The sequence below is a fragment of the Chiloscyllium punctatum genome, chromosome 17 (genome assembly GCF_047496795.1).
Source record: "Chiloscyllium punctatum isolate Juve2018m chromosome 17, sChiPun1.3, whole genome shotgun sequence".
NCBI classification, from domain to species: Eukaryota; Metazoa; Chordata; class Chondrichthyes; order Orectolobiformes; family Hemiscylliidae; genus Chiloscyllium; species Chiloscyllium punctatum.
The window spans coordinates 65,928,736-65,951,880 of record NC_092755.1 but is presented as its reverse complement, the minus strand read 5'-3'; the positions used below and the strand labels follow the sequence as shown (position 1 = coordinate 65,951,880).

Genomic DNA, 23,145 nt, shown 5'->3' with positions numbered 1-23,145 from the left:
GAAATAATGTGCAGGGTTACAGGAAGAAGTAGGAGAGTGGCACTAAGTTAAAATACTTAGGAGAGCCACCTTGGACATGATGGACTGAATAGCCTCCTTCTGCTCCATGACAATACTGTGTTTCTAGCTGTTTCAGTTCAGGTGGCAGTGAGTATGTTATATTTAGCTGAAAGCACTGCTAACTGTCTATGTCTCCCATTTTTATTTGCTGTCTATTAAATTTTCTCCAAGTATCAATATCGTCATAATGGTAGTATTAGCAGGCATAACTTTTAATATTCATACATGAATAATGGCTACCTGAACAAGATGACATATAGTACACAGAGTACTGTATCTCTGTCCTTTCTACATATTAATTTCTCCTGTTTATTTGATGTGCCTGAAATTCTATTTGTTCATCTTTTGCCACATTGAATCAGTATTGAGAGATACTTTCCCATTCCGAGAACATCTAGTTATGTCCTGTTGTAAAGATAGGAAACATGGTTGGAATCCTTCAATACCAGTGGTTAGGTTAAATGGGATTTTTGATGATTTCTGTTGCTTGCAGGATAATGGTCTTGCCCAATTTCCCATTCCAAAGTCAAAATAGTGCAGATGCTGGAAAACTGAAACAAGAATCATACCGGACTCAAAATATTAACTGTTTCTCTCTCCACAGATGCTGCCAGGCTTGTTGAGTTTCTCCAGGATTCTATGTGTTTGTCCAAGTTGTAAACCCTTGTCAGAATTTCTAGATGCAGTTCGTTGACTTCAACCAGTCAATGAACTTCAAACATCAAATTTCTCAAAATAAAAACAAATACATCACATGCAGTTGTGAAATATTGTAAATATCTCCATGTGTAAGGGCAAATAAATAACTTCGCCAACAATTCATCCATGAGTTATGGTGGATCTCATAAGGAGTAGTATTTATCATGTTCCAACTGCTGATCATGACATATTCTATTTATACAACACATTTTAAATCTTATTTTAATTAATTTATGTTTTGATAACATCGCAAGTTTAGCAATATGAATAAATATCTGCTGATCTCCCAAGACAGATGTTGTAAAATATCTACATATTTCAGAACAGTTAATAAATCCATAGCAGATTATTTTTCTGTTATCTACTGCAGTTGCAGGCAAATGGCTGAAGAATTTTCATTACTTACAACTGGAATTCAAAGCAGATTCAGTAAGAAACCATTCATTTGTTTCTTGAATGCAATGCTGAATCTGTTCCTCAGGTTCCTAGACTTCTATGACATGCAGTGAGGCACCAGACTGTCAATCACAATGCAACTGGATTAACCTGATGGACCTGCTACTAAAAGGTCAATGGAATGGAAAATCTGGTTAAATAGCTGATTGATCCACTACCATTAGTTTACTGCCTGGTAGTGAAAGATCAAATCTTCCCGTTCACACAAATTCAACATGATATTTATAATACCTGATTATATAATACCTGATGCCAACAAAACGGTCTGATTTATTTATCTATTCACTGGCATCTTTTGATTAAGTGTAACTAACTCATTGACTTTGAAACCTTAAAATTCCACTTCAAGCAAATAACACAAATAGGTCATGTGAGCAATGTAATGCTTTAATTTAGTTCATTAATGCCTTGGGCCTAGCCCTCTGTAGTAGATTCAAAGATTTTCACAGGGCTACCTTCGAGTTTTTGAGACTTATCACCACTAGGTGTCAAAGACAATCTTTTAAAATTCTTTTCTTACCATTTGAAATTTCTCTTACCTGTCAAGGGGAACGCAAACTGAAAATGCAAATTTCAAAGCAAAGTATGATTGTGTTAAATGTTGCAAACTATAACAACGTGAGAGCTGACTTTGAAAGATAGAAGTGATCAAGGAAACTCAATTCACCTCATGGGTCCTATTATACTTGGCCTTTTTAAGCAATAATCTACATACGTTGGATGGCTTCTTCCTATCTGTGAGTCCTTTTCAATCATCTGATCTTAACTCAAAATAACACTTGCATACTTGACAAGCATGGCTGAGTTCCTTCTTGCTCAGCACCAACAGCGAAGTTAGAAAAACAAACTTTTATGTACGACAATATGTTGAAATGTCAGACCAACAAAATTAAAATGCTCTATCACAGCCAAGTTTTTTTCAGAAAAGATCAGTTTTGCCCTTCTATCCATGAACGATGAAGGACTCACGGTAAATAAATCCATTTCAGATGGGATGTCTTCAACTTTTGCTGTTGACTGAAGAGACCAATTGTTCAGGGGCATGTTCTGCCACAAATGCCCACATGAAGCTACAAAGCCCAGTTTTGGGGTTTTAGTGTTTTCATCCTTGGCATCCATTGAGAAGCTATGGTTATCATGCCGTTGCTGGTCAGTCGACAAAGGTGTCAGCGCTTTTTCTGTCCTCATTTAATGACTGCCAGATGCAATACAAGTGGATCAGCGGCTCAGCACTGGAGGTGGCAGTGGTGGTGGGGTTGGGAGGGGGCTGTTTGGAGGGCGATGGCTACAGGGAGAGAGATCAGTGAATAGCATACTCAAACGACAGATCACAGGCATGCTTGCGGCTAACTCAGCCCTGGGGTCAGTGCTTTTCGACATTGAAAAGAACATCAGCAAGAGTTAATGGCTAAGAGAGTATAAAAGATCTGAGCACCATATTTTAATTGCCTCATTCTTATCTTCTGCCTGATTTAATGGCAGGCCAGATAGGCAAGATCTTTCTGATGACAGGAATCTGATGTGAGTTCATGTGGTTGGAATGATAAGATTATAACTGAAAAAAAGTCAAATATCATAGGAACTCATCATGGCTGTACAAATGTTGAAATTCTTTTTGACCACAACACAAGGAAATAATTGAGAGGGCAAAATGTAGTTTATAACTCAGTAAAGTAATGCAGAGTTGGAGCAGAAATGTTGCTGCAATCTTAAATCATCAGGCAGCACGCCATCAGCATGAGTAATGCACAAAATCATTCTAATTTCCTTCTACTGACTCTAATTTTCCAAGTGAAACATTTCTCAAAAGTAAATGCTCAACAATAGCTTGATGTAAGTTATTTAAAGCAGTTCAAAATTATATGTGGTCCATTGTTTATCAGTCAATGCCACAATCCATGGTTAAATAGATCTCTAGATTTATATTTTTACATTTAAACCACCCATCAGGTGATTTCGTCTATTAAGAATAATAGAAGTCATTGTTTGATTGTCAGCTTACCACATTCCACATAACAAAGCCAATTACCTCGGAAAACCAGCTCAATGAGTTTTTTGAGGCAGTCAGCAAAAAGGTTGATGATGGCAAAGCAGTAGATGTTGTTTATTTGGAGTTTAGTAAAGCCTTTGTCAAGATTCCATATGGTAGACTAATTAGTAAAGATAGGTCACATAGGACTCAGGGTGAGCTTGCCAGTTGGATACATAGTTAACTTAACAGCAGCTAGTAGACAATAATGGTGAAGGGTTGCTTTTTGGAATGAAGGACTGTGACCAGTATATTCCAGATGGATCAGTTCTGGATCCTCTTTTGTTTTTCACTTATATAAAGAATTTGGATGAGAATATAGAAGGCATGGTTAGTAAGTTTGTGGATGACACCAAAATTGGTAACATTGTAGACAGTGAAGAACGTTTTCTAAGATTACAGAGGGATCTTGATCCAATGGGTCAATGGGCTGAAATGTGGCAGATGGAGTTCAATCTGGATAAATGCAATATGTTCTATTTTGGTACAACAAACAAGGATAGGGTTTATACAGTTAATGGTAGGGCCTTGGGTAGGTCCCCATGGGAACCCAGGGGTGTAGGTACATAAGTCTTTAAAATTTGCCTCACATATAGACAGGGTAGTTAAAAAGGCATTTGGCACACTTGCTTTCATTGCTCAGTTCTTTGAGTGTAGAAGTTGGGACATTATGCTGAGATTGTACAGGACATTGGGAGGCCTTTTCTGGAATACTCTGTAGTTCTGGTAACCCAGTTATAGGAAGGATGTTAATAAGCTGGAGAGGGTTCAGAAGAGATTTACCAGAATGTTGCCGGGTATGGAAGGTTTCAGTTATAAACAAAGGACGGATAGGCTGGGGCTTTTTTTTCACTGGAGCATAGGAGGCTAAGAGGTGACCAGATAGAAGTTTATTAAATAATGAGAAGTATAGATAGAGTTTATGGTAGTTGTCTTTTCCTTAAGATGAATAATTTCAAGAGTAGGGAGCACATTATAAGGTGAGAGGACAAAGATTTAAAAAGACATAGGAGGCAAAACTTTTACAGAGTGTGTGGAATTAACTTCCTGAAGAAATCATGGATGCGGGTACAATTATGAAGTGTAAAAGACATTTGGATGGATACATGAATAGGAAAGGTTTGGAGGGTTATGGGCCAGGAGCAGGCAGCTGGGACTAGTTTAGTTTTGGATCATGTTCAGCATGAATTGGTTGAATTCAGGATCCGTTTCTGTGCTGTATGACCCTATGACTTTAAAATAACCTGGGATTATCAGGTAGCAATTCAGGTTTAACTTATCATATTAGTTAGATCTACACCAAAAATTGAAAAATACTTACATCTTTTGTTATTGCTATATGAGTGATTATGGTGTGGCACAGTGGCTCAGTGGTTAGTACTGCTGCCTCACAGAGCCAGGGACCTGTGTTCAATTCCAGCCTTGGGCAACGTTCTCCCTGTGTCAGTGTATGTTTCCTCCCACAGTCCAAAGATGTGCAGGTTAGGTGGATTGGCCATGGTAAATTGCCCTTTGTGTCCGGGGATGCGTAGTTTAGGTGAATTGCCTTGGGAAATGCAGGATTACACAGATAGTGAGTCTGGGTGGGATGCTCTTTGGAAACTTGGTGTTGACATGTTGGACTAAATGGCCTGTTCCCATACTGTAGGGATTCTGTGATGCCCGTAATGATAATTAACACCATGTCGTCCATTTAGAACAAAGATCATGCTTCCAACAGCAATGTTATCAAACTAAAAATTAACAATTGAGTTTCTGAGAATGAAAAAGAGTTGCTGAAAACCAAGCGTTAGTCCCTAAAAGTTTTTAAAAAGTAGCCCTTGAAAGTATGTCATGAAAAGCCATCAAAGAAAAACTATTTGATCCCTGCCTGAGAGGGTGGTTGGAACCCCAATTCAACTCCAGTTTTACATGATAAAGTATTTAGATTGATTTCAAATGACTAGGTATTTTTTATGAATAGAGTACTTGTTAATAATAACCTGATAAAGTTTCGGTTCAGTTCTTTAGTATCCAGTATATTTGTGCTGGTCGCATGCTGCTGTTTTCTCAATGTTACATATATATTTCAATTAGATATATGTCTGAAATTCTTGTGGCATCACATGTGAACTATATCATAATATACCAAATGTGAAGCCTAGAACAAAATCATTTTTTTCATTTTGTTCCAAGTTTGAATGGATTAATTTATTAAACAAGAACTAAAAGGTCTGTTGCTTTAAGGGAAAAGGGACCCTTAGTGGAAAGAGTTGAAGAAAATCAGAAATGAGGCAAGATATTCCCTTTATTTTGAAATAACATCACTTGAGGCAAGTGAGAGTTGACAGTGTCTCAAAAATGAAGACCAGACAAGGCCACATTCAAACACTGACAGCTTGTGAGATGTAAATTGACTTGTGTTACAAGAAATGGGGCTAGCAGTAGCTGCCACTGTTCCCCGGGGCTTTCCCTGATCTCATCATTAAAAACCTGTTAAAACACTTTTGATGTTGCCACAAGCCAAGTGTGAAAAGCCAGCATTGATGGTCTCGTTGCTTCAAAATAGTGATGTGTGGGACACAGCGGCCAATATCATGTGCATCAAGGTGGGATGTGAGCACAGATCTGATTTGTGATTAAAATTTCATGAGGCCTGCAAGCAGACTTGGGGCATTCTGTGATCTAATGTGTTTGCCTGGCCTGACTATTTCTGTGTGGTGTGCAGCAAAAAAAAAGCTGAAAAATATTGTACAGCGAAAGGTGATGGACAGCTCACATTGATGAGGGTGAAATCAATTAAGGTGCATCAAATCAGAAACTCATGCAGTCGCAGAGTGACAAATATTGGCTGGAACTAAGCAAAGCAGCTGCTGAATATAATGCTTGACCTCCTTACTGCAGCTGTTTTTTATTCAGTTCCAAAGATGCCAGCACCGAATAAAAGACATGCCTTTACCTTCAGTTGGTTTTTGTCAAACATCTTCAAAACCAATGGGCAGTGGTGCGAATACATCTCTGATGCAGCATCCATGAATTTTGAAATAAGCAATCATGAGAAGTCAATAGAGCTGAATGCTTAACTAACTGAGGGGGTGGGTTGGAAGGCTTAGAATTTCTTGTCACTGGATGGGTTTCCACTTCTGGGCAATTTTTGACAATGGCGGTTGTTTGGTAGGTGGTGGTGAAAATAAGCAGTTTTAATGGTTCAGCAGCCAGTGTGATTCTCATTGGAATTTTCCTGTCAACTGGTAGGGACCTTGGCCCAGTGATAGAAATAGCCATTCAGCCAAAGGCCAGGACAGTAGAGAAAGGCTGGCACCTCCATCATAGAAACTAAACATTAGAGTCTGAATGACCATTGTGTCATTGCTATGGCTGCAGGTTGCCATATGACAGTGCTCCTCCTCCACGATGATAGTTTGGCAGCTCTGACCTCATTGTATTTTAAAGTGCTTTTAAATAAAGGTCTCCAGAAGGTACTTCTGTCTTGAGGCACCCTCTCTTTCACTTACTGAGATCAGCAGCTTTTGATGGGGATGCCAATCTTTCAGTTCTTGAGGGCCTTATTGGTCATCTCCTCAGTAGTTACACCAAAGGTCCTGCGCTGGCAATTCCAGATTCCCAATGTAGAATTCAGCTCAGGGTACTGAAAGGAATATTGGAACAAAAATACAGTTGATAAGGTGATCACGGTTTCGTGAAATCAGCCTTTACGTGAGGATATGTTTTGAGCTCAGGTTGAAGGCCTCATTTGTCATGGTCATCTTTCTCATGAATGGAATTCTTTCAGTATTTCATTCTTGCTCATTATGAATTTATCTACCTGTAGACTGGATTTTAAATTGTACATTAAATGTAAAGTAATACATCAAGTTAGTCAGCTTAGACCATTTCAGACACCAAAGGCTAATTAGTTCCTCTGTTATAAATTTTATAGTGATTCCACATTAGTGTATTTCTGTTAGCCATTTGCCAATTCACACTGATGGTACAAGATGATAATTCACATGTCTATAATTTAACTTCAGGTAGTTAGATGATCCTAGTCCCACTCCACCATGGTCGATTGTGCATTAGTTTAATAAATGGCTGAACAATCCATTTAGTTATATTTAGAAATGTGTCATAAATGGCAGCCTTCACAGTCTCAGAATTTTCAGTCACAAGTTGTTGCCATAATGAATTATTTTCTTCCTAGCAGCAAATGTTAAGTAGATACAAGTAGCAGGCGTGCTGTACCAACCACATTCCATAAACAGTGATGAAATGAATTACAAGCCCTTCTTACAAGCAGGTGCTTTAGTGTATAATTCAAAGGACAAAAGATGAGACAATGCAGTAATTTCACAACGCTGTGCTAAAACATCAGCCTAGATTATGTGCTCAAGTCCTGATGCAGGGTATGAAGCCATGATTTTGTCACCCAGAGGCAAGTGCACTCTCAAATGAAGCAAGCCATCAGTCAGCTTGGCTCAGTGATCATTCTCTTGCTGCTGTGTCAGAAGGTTATAGGTTCAAGTCCCTCTCCAGAGAGTTTGATACATCATCTAAGTTGACAAGTCAGTGCAGACATGAGGGAATGTGGCATTGTTAGAGGTGCCATTTTTGGGCGGGTTGTTAGTTGTCTGCTGCCTTAGGTGAACGTAATCTAAGGCACTATTGAAGAACAACAGAATAATTCTTTCTGGTGTCTAGGCCAATAATTATTCCTAAACCAAACTTGGGACTTCTGAATACCTCAACTGGCACTACAGTTATTGGCCGAAATTTGTGGAATTCTCTCTTCAACACCTTCAATATATTCTTTAATTCTTTACTTTTCTGTAAGTACATAAGAAGGTAAGAACTAGGAGCAGGGGTAGGCCATCTGGCCCTTCAAGCCTGCTCCGCCACTCAATAAGATCATGGCTGAGCTTTTTGTGGACTCAGCTCCACTTACCTGTGCTCTCACAGTATCTCTTAACTCATTTATTGTTAAAAAAAACTCTACATTAGCTTTAAAAACTTTTACTGAAGTAGCGTCAACTGCTTCGCTGGGCTAGGAATTCCAAAGATTAACAACCCTCTGGGTGAAGAAGTTCCTTCTCAATTCAGTGCTAAATCTGCTCCCTCTATTCTTGAGGCTTTGACCTCTTGTCCTAGCTTTACCTGTCAGTGGAAACATTCTCTCTACATCTATCTTATCTATTCTCTTCATAGTGGCGGCACGGTGGCTCAGTGGTTAGCACTGCTGCCTCACAGCACCAGGGTCTGTCTGTGTGGAGTTTGCATATTCTCCCCGTGTCTGCATGGGTTTCCTCTGGGTGCTTTGGTTTCCGCCCACAGTCTAAAGGTGTGCAGGTCAGGTGAATTGGCCATGCTAAATTGCCCATAGGTTAGGTGCATTCATCAGAGGAAAATGGGTCTGGGTGGGTTACTCTTTGGAGGATCGGTGTGGACTTGTTAGGCCAAAAGGCCTGTTTCCACACTGTAGAAAATTTAATTTTAAATGTTTCTATAAGATTCCCTCCTTATTCTTCTGAATTCTAAAGAATATAATGCCAGTCTACTCAGTTTCTCCTCAAACACCAACCCCCTCAACTCTGGAATCAACCGAGTGAACCTCCTCTGCATCCCCTCCAGTGCCAGTACATCCTTTCTCAAGTAAGGAGACCAAAATTGCACACAGTACTCCTGATGTGGCCTCACCAGCAACTTGTGTAGCTGCAACATAGCCTCTCTGCTTTTAAACTCAATCCTTTTAGTAATGAAAGACAAAATTCCATCTGCTTTTCTAATTGCTTGTTGTAGCTGCAGACAAACCTTCTGTGATTCATGCACAAGGACACCCAGGTCCCTCTGCATAGCAACATGCTGCAACTTTTTACCATTCAAGTAATAATCCTTTTTACTGTTACTCCTACTGAATGACTTCACGTTTATTAACATTGTATTCCATCTGTCAGATCTTTGCCCACTCACTCAATGTATCTATGTTCCTCTGCAAAGTTTCACAGTCCTCTGCACACTTTACTCTGCCACTCATCTAAGTGTCATCTGTGAACTTTGACACACTACACGTGGTCCCCAATTCCAAATCATCCATATAAATTGTAAATACTTGCGGTTGCAACACTGATTCCTGAGGCACACCACTAGTCACTGATATGTGAGCATGGTATGTAGGCATCCATGGCAAATCCAGCATTTGCTGCCCAACTCTAATTTCACTTGAGTGGCTTGCTACGTCATTTTAGAAAGCAGTTAAAAATCAATTACATTGCTTTTCAACTGGAGTCCTTTGTTGGCCAAATCAGACACATAAGGAAGGCACATTTTCTTTCCTCAAGATTATTTCCCAAAGGGATGGGTTTTGACTTCCTGGTCACCATTATTGGGACGAGCTTTTAATAATAAACTTTATTAATTGAAATAAGATTCCACTCGCTACCATTTGAACCAATATTTCCTTGGCATTGGCCAGGGCGTTTAGGTTACTGGTCCAATGATATTCACACTACACCATCAACTCTCATTATCCCAATGCTAGGGCAATTAGGATGGGTAATAAACATTTGCCCTATTAATGGTGTCCACATCTCACAAAAGAAAAAGTGACACACTACAAAAGGAAGGACCATCATTTTACTAAGGGCGATAAATACCAACTTTGTTGTTGGCATCTACCTCCTGAAAGGAATTTCAAAACTCAACGCTCATTGTTAATTTATTACATAATTAATTACAAAATTTGTGAAATAGTTATTCATTTTTTCTTCTCACTTTTTGTTGGTGATATGATTTTTTTTCTTTATATCTTTTCTCCTCACGAAAACCTTCCCAATGCGTCCTAACCATGTGCTTCATGATTTTAAAATAATTTTTAAAATCACCACAGTGCACAAGAGAGTTTGATCATATACCAACCAGGAACGTGATGGTTGGGTAAAAGAGGAGGGAGGTGGAAGAGACCGTTGAAGAGAATTCTCTTTCAAGCTTAGTAAGTTCAACAAATCTGAAGTACTATTTCATTTGCCCAAACTTCTGTTTTCTTTGGAGGTCAGCATAGCAATGTTTCTTGTGGAGACTTCCATCAGTCTTTCCATGGCATCTGTCTTAACTGCATTTGCCTTAATTGAAAACAGTGAAGTTATCGGGAGCTGGGAAATCTCTTGCAGGTTATCAAGTCTAGACAATTACAACTGTGAAATATTTTCACAGTTGATCACAGAGCTAATTCAAACTCTTAGCTCTTTGACTCGGATCTCAATTAACATCAAAGCAAGATGGCCTCATGCAACTAGTGAAGGAAATAATAATATAGCCATATATTGAGCCTGGAACACCCAGTAGTTAATCTAAAGCCATCTAGGTAGATAATTGCAATATCTGGGATTTGTTTAATTGAGGTATTTTAATACGTTTAACTGCAATGATTGGCTTAATAACATTTGGAGCAGTTGTTTTATTGTGTAAAATGATTGATGAATAATAGAAAAAGTATCAATTTAACATCAGTTTAGAATGTGGCTGCAAAATACAAATCTAAATTTCATTTAATGCTGTCAAGATTTTGAACCATGAATACTTTCGATGCAGAACAATTTCATGATTTGTTTTCATGTGGATGCATTTTGCATGACTATTTATTTGTGAGTGCTATATTAGTTATTTTTGTGGGGGTTGAGGAATAGTGTAGAACTGGTTGGCTTGTTACACAGTGATTATAGAATCATAGAATCCCTAGAGTGTGGACGCAGGCTATTCAGCCCATCGAGTCCATGCTGACTCTCCAAAAAGCAGCCCACTCAGACCTACCCCATCCCCCTCATCTTATCCCTTTAACCCCACATTAACCATGGATATTCCACCTAGCCTGCACACCCCTGGACTCTACAAGCAATTTAGCATGGCCAATCCATCTAACCTGCACATCTTTGGACTGTGGGAGGAACCCAGAACACCCGGAGGAAACTCACACGAACATAAGGAGAATGTGCAAACTCCACACAGACAGTCGCCCAAGGCTAAAATTAAACCCAAGTCCTTTACACTGTAAGGCAGTGATGCTAACCACTGAGTCACTGTGCCGCCCAATTAACTGGGCATACCCACAATTCCACTCCGAAGCTTAATAGAATTATTTCCTTTGAAAATCAGAATAGGGTCTTTATATGTGTTTCAGCAGATTTCCTATCAAAGTCATTTCATTGAAAAGATGCATTCCAGCATCTTTTTCATGAGTTTTCTCTTCATTGCCATTCAATCAAATGGCGATTGAAGCAGTAGCTCTTTCCCTTAGTCTACCTTTATCTTGTTTAGAACTTGTCTAGAAGAGAAAACGAAAACAAAATAAAGTCTCAGTTATTTGAGACTCCACATTGCTTTTTCATTTTGCAGGTACATTTTGATTTGACTTGCACGGAACTTCATCACAAAAAGAAAATCTATCTGAAATCTGCCTTGATTTGTTTAAGGGTATATAGCATGTAATTTCTCAAATACAATAGATAATCAAGTCAATTCTTTAAATTTGCTCAACTCTTTACTCAATGTAATCTTCAACTATATTCATTGTTAAGTAAATACCTCATCACCCTAACAGTTATAAAAACAATACTCTGGTTGAATATTCATTGATGCATGATTTCCACTTTTATTAGTTCTTTCTTTATTTTTCTAAGCAGGTATTCTCAACATTGTCAGTGATTTCAACTGTGCATCCATTAGAAACTTATTCTTATGAAACAATATATTATATAACGGTATCAAACTCTCAATTGTATTGATATAGCCCGTGGGCTACAGTCCACAGTGTTGGACAAACTCCAAATGCTCAGCATATTTTCTCTCCTTCTTGTACTTTCAATATGCTCAAATCAAAATCCATCAGCCAGTCTCATACTCTAACCTCTTTCAACTGACAAAACAATGGAAACACTTACTTACTCCAACAACTGTAGGTTTTTAAACAAATTCAGTGTCACAAATATTTTGTTTATTTCTTCAATTCTTCTCCATTTTCAATATTTCTGCTTGCTATCACCATGAGCATAGAGCCTTCACTTCGGCTTCTCATGAAGAAGGGTGTTCAATGAGATTTTCACAGTCTTAGCATGCAATTCCTTCTTTTCAAGATTTGGAGATGCCGGTGTTGGACTGAGATGTACAAAGTTAAAAATCACACAACACCAGGTTATAGTCCAACAGATTTAATTGGGAGCACACTAGCCTTCGGAGCGATGCTCCTCCATCAGGTGATTGTGGAGGACACAATTGTAATTTACTGTTCCTTTATTGTAGTTAATAAAATCATGCTTCACAGGAGTATAATCAGATTGTATAATCAGGGAGGTAATGGCATAGTGGTAATCCAGACTCTCAGATTTTTTTTCTGGACCTGGGTTTAAATCCACTATGATAGAGAATAAAATTTTAATTCAAATAAAATATTTGGAATTTAAACTCTAATGATGCTCATGCTATAAAAACCCATCTGGTTTACTAATGTCCTTAAGGAAAAGAAAACCGTTATCCTTACCTGGTATGGCCTAATTGTGACTCAAAATCTGCAGTAATGTGGTTGACTTTGAACTGTTCTTTGAACTAGCCTAGCATCTATTCAGTTGTACCAACTGTGCAAAAAGCTCAAAAAGGAATGAAACAGGAATGACCACCTGGCATTGGCTAAGGCACTTGAACCAACATATAAAACTCAGTGCTGTTGATGCTGCAAAGTCCTCCTTACCAATACCCGATGACTGCTGTCAAAATGAGGAAATTGATGCCACAGACTAGAAAGGAAAACTCATGGAATAATACTTTACACACAATGCTCCAGAAAATATCAGCACCATCGCTGGGTACCTCCAATCCCACCAGCAGGTCAGACCCAGCAGACATGGATCAGAGGTATATATTTGAGAGCAAGTTGCTATAGGAGTACTCATATGAATCTCTTTTGAGGTAAAAGTGATCTGTACAAGAAAGACAGACTGCACCTAAATTGGAAGGGGACTAATATACTGGCAGGGAAATTTGCCAGAACTGCTTGGGAGGATTTAAATGAGTAAGGTGGGGGTGGGACCCAGGGAGATAGTGAGGAAAGAGATCGATCTGAGAAGGGGACAGTTGAGAACAGAAGTGAGTCAAACAGTCAGGGCAGGCAGGGACAAGGTAGGACTAATAAATTAAACTGCATTTATTTCAATGCAAGGGACCTAACAGGGAAAGCAGATGAACTCAGGGTATGGTTAGGAACATGGGACTGGGATATCATAGCAATTACGGAAACATGGCTCAGGGATGGGCAGGACTGGCAGCTTAATGTTCCAGGATACAAATGCGACAGGAAGGATAGAAAGGGAGGCAAGAGAGGAGGGGGAGTGGCATTTTTGATAAGGGATAGCATTACAGCTGTGCTGAGGGAGGATATTCCCGGAAGTTATTTGGGTGGAACTGAGAAATAAGAAAGGGATGATCACGTTATTGGGATTGTATTATAGACCCCCCAATAGTCAGAGGGAAATTGAGAAACAAACTTGTAAGGAGATCTCAGCTAACTGTAAGAATAATAGGGTAGTTATGGTAGGGGATTTTAATTTTCCAAACATTAACTGGGACTGCCATAGTGTTAAAGGTTTAGATGGAGAGGAATTTCTTAAGTGTGTACAAGGCAATTTTCTGATTCAGTATGTGCCTACTCGAGAAGGTGCAAAACTTGACCTACTCTTGGGAAATAAGGCAGGGCAGGTGACTAAGGTGTCAGTGGGGGAGCACTTTGGGGCCAGCGACCATAATTCTATTAGTTTTAAAATTGAGGTAGAAAAGGATAGACCAGAGCTAAGAGTTGAAGTTCTAAACTGGAGTCAGGCCAATTTTGACGGTATTAGGCAAGAACTTTCAAAAGCTGATTGGAGGCAGATGTTCGCAGGTAAAGGGATGGCTGGAAAATGGGAAGCCTTCAGAAAAGAGATAATAAGAATCCAGAGAAAGTATACTCCTGTCAGGGTGAAAGGGAAGGCTGCTAGGAAAAGGGAATACTGGATAACTAAAGAAATTGAGGGTTTGGTTAAGAAAAAGAAGGAAGCATATGTCAGGTGTAGACAGGATAGATCGAGTGAATCCTTAGAAGAGTATAAAGAAAGTAGGAGTATACTTAAGAGGGAAATCAGGAGGGCAAAACGGGGACATGAGATAGTTTTGGCAAATAGAATTAAGGAGAATTCAAAGGGTTTTTACGAATATATTAAGGACAAAAGGGTAACTAGGGAGAGAATAGGGCCCCTCAAAGATCAGCAAGGCAGCCTTTGTGTGGAGCCACAGAAAATGGTGGAGATACTAAATGAATATTTTGCATCAGTATTTACTGTGGAAAAGGATATGGAAGATATAGACTGTAGGGAAATAGATGGTGACATCTTGCAAAATATCCAGATTACAGAGGAGGAAGTGCTGGATGTCTTGAAACGGTTAAAGGTGGATAAATCTGCAGGACCTGATCAGGTGTACCCGAGAACTTTGTGGGAAGCTAGAGAAGTGATTGCTGGGCCTCTCTTGCTGAGATATTTGTATCATCGATACTCACAGGTGAGGTGCCAGAAGACTGGAGTTTGGCAAACGTGGTGCCACTGTTTAAGAAGGGCGGTAAAGACTAGCCAGGGAACTATAGACCGGTGAGCCTGACCTCAGTGATGGGCAAGTTGTTGGAGGGAATCCTGAGGGACAGGATGTACATGTATTTGGAAAAGCAAGGACTGATTTGGGATAGTCAATATGGCTTTGTGCGTGGGAAATCATGTCTCACAAACTTGATTGAGCTTTTTGAAAAAGTAACAAAGAAGATTGATGAAGGCAGAGCAGTAGATGTGATCTATACGGACTTCAGTATGGTGTTCGACAAGGTTCCCCATAGGAAATTGATTAGCAAGGTTAGATCTCATGAAATACAGGGAGAATTATCCATTTGGATACAGAAGTGGCTCAAAGGTAGACGACAGAGGATGGTGGTGGAGGGTTATTTTTCAGACTGGAGACCTGTGACCAGTGGAGTGCCACAAGGATCGGTGCTGGGCCCTCTCCTTTTTGTCATTTACATAAATGATTTGGATGCAAGCGTAAGAGGTACAGTTAGTAAGTTTGCAGATGACACCAAACTTGGAGGTGTCGTGGTCAGCGAAGAGGGTGACCTCAGATTACAACAGGATCTTGAACAGATGGGCCAATGGGCTGAGAAGTGGCAGATGGAGTTTAATTCAGATAAATGTAAGGTGCTGCATTTTGGGAAAGCAAATCTTAGCAGGACTTATACACTTAATGGTAAGGTCCTAGGGAGTGTTGCTGAACAAAGAGACCTTGGAGTGCAGGTTCATATCTCCTTGAAAGTGGAGTCGCAGGTAGATAGGATAGTGAAGAAGGCATTAGGTATGCTTTCCTTTATTGGTCAGAGCATTGAGTACAGGAGTTGGGAGGTCATGTTGCGGCTGTACAGGACATTGGTTAGGCCACTGTTGGAATATTGTGTGCAATTCTGGTCTCCTTCCTATCAGAAAGATGTTGTGAAACTTGAAAGGGTTCAGAAAAGATTTACAAGGATGTTGCCAGGGTTGGAGGATTTGAGCTATAGGGAGAGGCTGAACAGGTGCTGTTTTCCCTGGAGCGTCAGAAGCTGAGGGGTGACCTTATAGATGTTTACAAAATTATGAGGGGCATGGATAGGATAAATAGGCAAAGACTTTTCCCTGGGGTCGGGGAGTCCAGAACTAGAGGGCATAGGTTTAGGGTGAGAGGGGAAAGATATAGAAGAGACCTCTGGGGCAACCTTTTCACACAGAGGGTGGTACATGTTTGGAACGAGCTGCCAGAGGAAGTGGTGGAGGCTAGTACAATTGCAACATTTAAAAGGCATCTGGATGGGTATATGAATAGGAAGGGCTTGGAGGGATATGGGCCAGGTGCTGGCAGGTGGGACTAGATTGGGTTGGGATATCTGGTCGGCATGGACGGGTGGGACCAAAGGGTCTGTTTCCATGCTGTACATCTCTATGACTCTATATTGGAGTTAAAGAGGAGGACCTCAAAGGTAATGATGTCAGGATTACTACCTGTGCCACGTGCCAGCCAGGGTAGAAATGAAAAAAATAGGCAGGATGAACACACGGTTTGAGGGATGGTGTAGGATGGAGGGATTCAGATTTGTTGTACATTGGGACTGGTTCTGGTGAAGGTGGGACTATTACAAAATGGACGGTTTACATCTGAACCAGACAAGACCTAAAGTCCTTGAGGGAGATTTTGCTCCTGTTGTTGGGGAGGTTTTAAACTAATGTGGCAGGGGGCTGGGAACCAGAAGAGAAGATAAGTAGACAGTGAGAGAAAGTAGTCAGAGAGCAGATGAACTCAAAAGAACTGGTGGCCTCAAGTGATCATACTTTAATGCAAGGGGTATAGTGTGTAAGGCAGATGAACTTAGGGCTTGGATTGGTGCCGGGAGTATGATGTTATTGCAATCACAGAGACTTGGTTGGCATAATTGGCAACTAAATGTTCCAGGATATAGAGGCTCCAGACAGGACAGGGAGGGAAGTAAAAGGGGGGTGGAGTTGCATTGCTGATCGGGGCTGATATCACAGCTGTGCTAAAGGAGGACACTATGGATGCTTGGGTAGAAAGGCATTATGGGTGGAGCTGAGAAATAAGAAGGGTGCAGTTACATTGTTGGAGCTGTATTACAGGCCTCCCAACAGTGAACATGAGGTAGAAGAACAAATTGGTAGATTATGGAAAGATGTAGAGGCAATACGGTAGTGGTGATGAGAGATTTTAATTTTCCCAATATTGACTGGGATACACTTAGCGTTAGAGGTCTGGATGGGGTAGAACTTGTAAGAAGCATCCAGGAATATTTTTGAGAGCAGTATGTCAATAGTGCGATGAGGGAAGGAGCCATATTGGATCTGGTATTGGGGAATGGTGATATAAGTTGTGGTGGAGGATTTTTCGGGAATAGTGACCACAATTCTGTAAGTTTTAGAATACTCATAGACAAAGATGAGAATGGTCCTAAGGGACGAGTACTAAACTGGGCCAAGGCCAATTATATCAAAATTAGGCAGGAGCTGGGAGATTGGTAGAGTAGCAGAAATCATAAGGGACTGTCAAAGAATACAGGAGAATATAGATAGACTGGAGAGTTGGCCAGAAACGTGGCGGATGGAGTTCAACCCAGACAAATGTGAGATGATACATTTAGGCAAGTCTCATTCTAGAGTGAATTATACAATGAATGGAAGAGCCTTGGGAAAAGTTGGTGAGCAGAGGGATCTGGGAGTGCAGGTCCATTGTATTCTGAAGGTTGCTGCACAGATAGATAGAGTGGTCAAGAAGGCATATGGTATGCTTGCCTTCATCGAAACGGGTATTGAGTATAAGAGCTGGCAGGTCATGTTAAAATTGTACAAGACGTTTGTTCAGTTGCATTTAGAATACTGTGTACAGTTCTGGTTGCCACATTTCCAAAAGGATGTGGACGCTTTGGAGTGGGTGCAGGGAAGGTTTACGAGGATGTTGCCTGGTATGGAAGGTGCTAGCTATGAAGAGAGGTCGAGTACGTTAAGTTTGTTTTCATTAGTAAAAAGGAGATTGAGGGGGGACCTGATTGAGGTTTACAAAATCATGAAGAGTATAGACAGGATAGATAGAGATAAGCTTTTTCCCAGGGTGAAGTATTCAATAACAAGAGGTCACACTTTCAAGGTGAGGGGTGAAAAGTTTAAGGGGGATACACGCAACAAGTACTTTAAACAGAGGGTGGTGGGTGTCTGGAACGCGTTGCCAGCAGAGATGGTAGAGCCAGGCAGGGTAGATTCATTTAAGATGCAACTGGACAGATGCATGAGTAGGTGGGGAGCAGAGGGATACAGATGCTTAGGAATTGGGCGACAGGTTTAGACTGTAGATTTGGATCGGCACAGGCTCAGATTGCCGAAGGGCCTGTTCCTGGGCTGTAAATTTTGTTTGTTCTTTGTTCTTTATTCTTGTTCATCATTGATTCTGAACTTCATAAAGTCTCATAACATCCAGTTAAACATAGGCAAGGAATCTGACTGCTGATTACAACAGTCCTCACCCCTTCACTGATGAATCAGTACTCCTCCATATTGAATACCACATGGAGGAAGTACAGAGGTTTTCAAGGGCATGGAGCATACTCTGTGTGGGAGACTTCAATGTCCATCACCAAGAGTGGCTTGGCTGAATCACCATTGACCAAGCTGGTAAAGTTCTAAAGGTCATAGTTGCTAGATTGAGTCTGGATAAGGTGGCGAGGGAATCAACATGAGGGAAAAACATATTTAACCACACCTTCATCAATCTACCTGCAAGTATACTGTCCATGTCAGTAATGGTAAAGTTGACCACCGCACATTTCTTGTGGAGACACATCCAGTCTACACATTGTGGATGTCCTCCAGTGTTACTATGGCACTATCATCATGGCAAATAGGACAGACTTAGAACAGATATAGCAACTCAAGAGGCACTGTGAGCCAGCAGCAGCAGAATCATACTCCAGCATACTCTGCCTCCTCATAATCCAGCATATCCCCTCCTCTACCAATACCATCAAACCAGGGGATCAACCATGGTTTAATACACTGTGCAGGAAGGATGCCAGGAGCAGCATTAGGCATACCTAAAAATGAGGTGTAAACCTGGTGAAGATATAAAACAGAACGATATGTTTGCCAAATAGTATAAGCAGCATGTGATGTGTGATTCTACAACTAATTGATTAGGTCTAGGCTCTGCAGATCCATCATATCTCATTGTGAATGATGATGGATAATTAAACAACTCACCAGAGGAAGAAGCTCCAAAAATATCCCTATCCTCACTGAGGAAACCCAGCACGCTCATGTAAAAGATAATGCTGAGTGATTAGCATTATCCATTATCAGTGGAAAGATAATCCATCTCATCCTCCTCCAAACATTCCCAGCATGACTGATGCCAGCCTTCAGTCAATTGGATTTACCTCATGTGATGTTGAGAAATGACTGAAGGCATTGCATAATGCAAAGGCTATGTACCTTGACAAGATTCCAGTAAAAGGTGTAAAGGCACATGCTTCAGAACTTGCCACATCCCTAGCCAAGGTGTTTCAACACAGTCCAATACCTGCCAATATGGAAAATTGCCCAGGTATATGTTATGCACGAAAGGCAGGATAAACCCAACTCAGCCAATTTCCATCTCATTAATCTCCTCTCTATCATCAATAAAGTTATGGGAAGAATCATTAACAGTTTTTTCAAGCAGCACCTGCTTAGAAATAATCTATTCATTGAAATTTGGAGCCAAACCTCATTTTAGCCTTGGTACAAACACGGATAAAAAGGGAGAATTCCAGAGGTGAGGTGAGAGTCACTGCTCTTAACATCATGGATGCATTTGACTGTGAAAGAGAGAGAGAGAGAAAGGGTGAGTGATTTAAAGAGGAAATTTCAGAGCTTATGACACAGATAGCTAAAAAAGAGCAAACACCAATGGTGGGACATGCTACTCTTAAATAGCTTTATTGTGTTGACACCTAATTTGAAAAAAACAGTATCTGTCAACAAACGGATAGCTCCTTTAATAGCTGGAAATATGAGAAACCCTACATGCAAACTACTATTTGTCCAATGTTTCACATACCAGAGTTAGTTCAACAAATAGGCTTCAGAAGTATTTAGGCTTCAGTGAGCAGGAAGCACTTAACCAGGCATTTCACGAGCATAAAACCATAAAGCCTCACTGACCTAATTATCTTATTAAAAATGAAGTGGAAACTCAGTCCCTTTCTAACTAAAAGGTTAACTTTGTATTTCAGCAATTAATAACAGTTACAGAAATGTAAGAAATGACAAAAGCCACAACCTTAATGAATAGTGAATCATTCTTTTTAATGTACAATGGGATGTGATGACATCAAATTTGTTTTCTTTGCTAAATGGTGCAACAGAGAAAATTTATTTTTTGTTCCTTAAATCTTTATCAGGTGCATTTGTGTGTATTATTATGTGATGCATTCTAAGATTTGTTAAAATACTGTCAAAAGTTGATCATTGAATTAATTGCAGCCATTGAATCATGGCTATATAATTAGCGCTGAAAAATGTGTTGCTGGAAAAGCACAGCAGGTCAGGCAGCATCCAAGGAGCAGGATAATTGACGTTTTGGGCATAAGCCATAATAAGTGACCTAGACACTTGTTGTAGGAAGTTAGTCACTAGCAATCTAATTTCTACAAGCTAAGGTAATAACCTTGTAAGGTATGCAAAGAAATTATTGCACATCATGTAAAAATTATTTACCTTGCAAAATTGAGAAATTTGAGCAACACTGGTAGTGTTAGAGTATTGCTGGAAAAGGAACATTTTATCAAAAGATTATTATCTTGCACGCCATAAGACAATAAGAAATAGGAGCAGAAGTAGTCTTTTGGTCCATTGACTTTGCTGCACCATCAAATGAGATCATCGCTGATCTAATAATCGTCAACTCTGCTTTTCCGACTCTTTCCCATAACTCTTACTTCTCTTACTGATGAAAAATCTGTCTGTCTCAGTCTTGAAAATACTTACTGACCCAACCTTAACAGCCCTCTGTGTAAATAAGTCTACAACTTCACAAAACTCTCAGAGAAAAAATTCCTCCTCAACTCCTTCTTAAACACATAGCCCCTTAATTGGAGATTATGGCTATGTACTCTTCGGGACATTTTTCAAGAATACTGATTCAAGGGGAAAACCAGTATTTATACTGCATGAAAGGAGAGTGCACACTTTGATAGAGACATTGCCGTGCTAACCCACCATTGATTTGATTGATAGTTAACTGCCAGGTATTTAAAAAAAAACAAACAAGACTGATTGACTCTGATCAATTAATATTAATGAGCACATTCTGCATAGTACTACATCTACCAATCAAAGTCTACTTGCCAACCAATCAACATCCACCTCTCATGCAGCGCAAAGGTTTATTGTTCCCTTGACTCAGCATTCTTACAAATTGTTCTGATGAATGTAAGGGAAAAGGTTTTGACAAAATGTGTTTGTTTTCAGCAGCATTTAGCCAGATGTTGTTTGCAGAATTTTGGTATCATTATGGGGGCAGGTCTGAAGGTGGCACTGAATTTCCCAAAATCATGCAGCCTGCCCATTCTGTGTCACAGTCCCAAATCCAACCTACTTTCCAAGAGGCCTGTTTGGTTGTGGAATGGCTATCCATCTACAAGTGACAGGTGTAGAATAATAAGATTCATGTAAATCATGACACTGTAACTGTGACATGACTGACATTAGTAAAAGAGAGGACACTAGTCTTGAATAAACAAGGTCTCAGGCACAACATTCTTTGATAACCTACAGTGCACAGATGTAAATTAAAAAAAGTGTTTGATTACATATGGAGATGAACAAACGTACTTAGTGATAAGGAATAATCAGCCTGGGGACAGTGTATGAACAGACACACACACAGCAACATATACTTCAGGCCAGTATCTCAATATACAGAAACTAATATTAGCTTAAAACGCAAGATATAATATAATGGCAGCTAGAGAACATACAATCTAATTTACTGAATAGATGGAAACCAGGGCTCAAAATTGGTCACTATTGAGAGGAATCATGGGGGAATTCTTCAGATATAATTAGAAAGATATAACCCCAAGATGATGTGGACACTTTCTCAAAAGCCACCAAAATGCAAAAAAGAATGGGAATCAAATTCATTGACAGTGGTGTTACTCAGCAGATATGCAATCATACTCCATCTTACTGAATTCTCTTGCAGCATGACTCACTGAAGGAAACACAGTATATCTGATTTGGTTGGCTTGAGCCCAGAAACACAGTGCCTGAAGTTGTTGTTTCAGAATGTAGAGACCAGGTCCTATAGTAAACATTCATCGAATCCTTCAGGATTATGAAACCCACATCTCACTCACATGTCATGGGAACTAACATAAGTATCACATCATGATAGTTGCAAGTCATCAGTTTTAATGTATCACATCATGATGACAGTGTGGTAGTGAGCACCAGTAACTGCTTATAAAAGAATCCTCACCAAAGATTAGAGAGGCCTGGATCATAATGCATTCAGACAACCAATCCCAATAGATTTACATGAGTACAGAGCTTAAATTTAAATAGCTAAGAGACAGACATACATTCTCTTTTCTTAAAGTCAAGATCTATCTAGCTAGAAACCCTCCATACATTTCAAAAAGTTTTTAAAAACCCAATCTGCTTCCCAACTTAAGAATTAAGTCACAGCATTTAAAAAGCTCCTATAGATACAAAAACAAAATCAGTAATTATAAGGCTTCCCAGAGGCTTGAAACTGACATTGACAGTAAAGGATATGGTTAATTTAACTACATAACCCTCCCTTTCAAGGTAAAACAAACTTAATCACAAAAAAGTAATTTTTATAACCGAAAGAAACTTACCTCTTTGAAGGATCTGGTTGGTTGCTTCTGCCATTTTGTTTTCTTCAATTCGACACCACAACCTTGTGACATCATGACTCCTCAGTTGGTGTAAGTTCCCTCTAATGGCTGAAAACTGTTACTACGTACCTTTCTCCTTTAGTTCCATATTCAGCAAAACTTCTTAAAGAATCAATAACTGTGAACACTTAACTTTTGTAAAACAGAAGCAATGGAAGTTAAAAAACGGACAGAATAGCAAACTAAGTGAAAGAAAGGAACAAACAAACCTGACATGGTACTTCAAGGAAGCCAAAGACCACAGATATTCATCAAGAAATGGAAGGCAAACATCTGATTATGGATCAGGCAATGAGTGATGTATTCACTGAATTACAGCTATTTAATCAATATTTACAGTTTTACTTCCTAGATCACAGAATCCCTACAGTGT

At 39.7% G+C, this 23,145-nt stretch overlaps 1 long non-coding RNA gene across 1 annotated transcript in view; it reads right to left on the bottom strand.

The window, feature by feature from the left end:
* LOC140487910 (uncharacterized) overlaps positions 1-22,742 on the bottom strand; it is a 43,859-nt gene extending 21,117 nt beyond the window's left edge. The window contains exons 1-2 of the long non-coding RNA XR_011962965.1: positions 22,713-22,742; positions 19,570-19,661 (exon numbers count right to left, since the gene is read on the bottom strand). This is a non-coding gene — a long non-coding RNA (uncharacterized lncRNA). The remainder of the gene's footprint in view (positions 1-19,569; positions 19,662-22,712) is intronic.
* Positions 22,743-23,145: the final 403 nt, after the last annotated feature.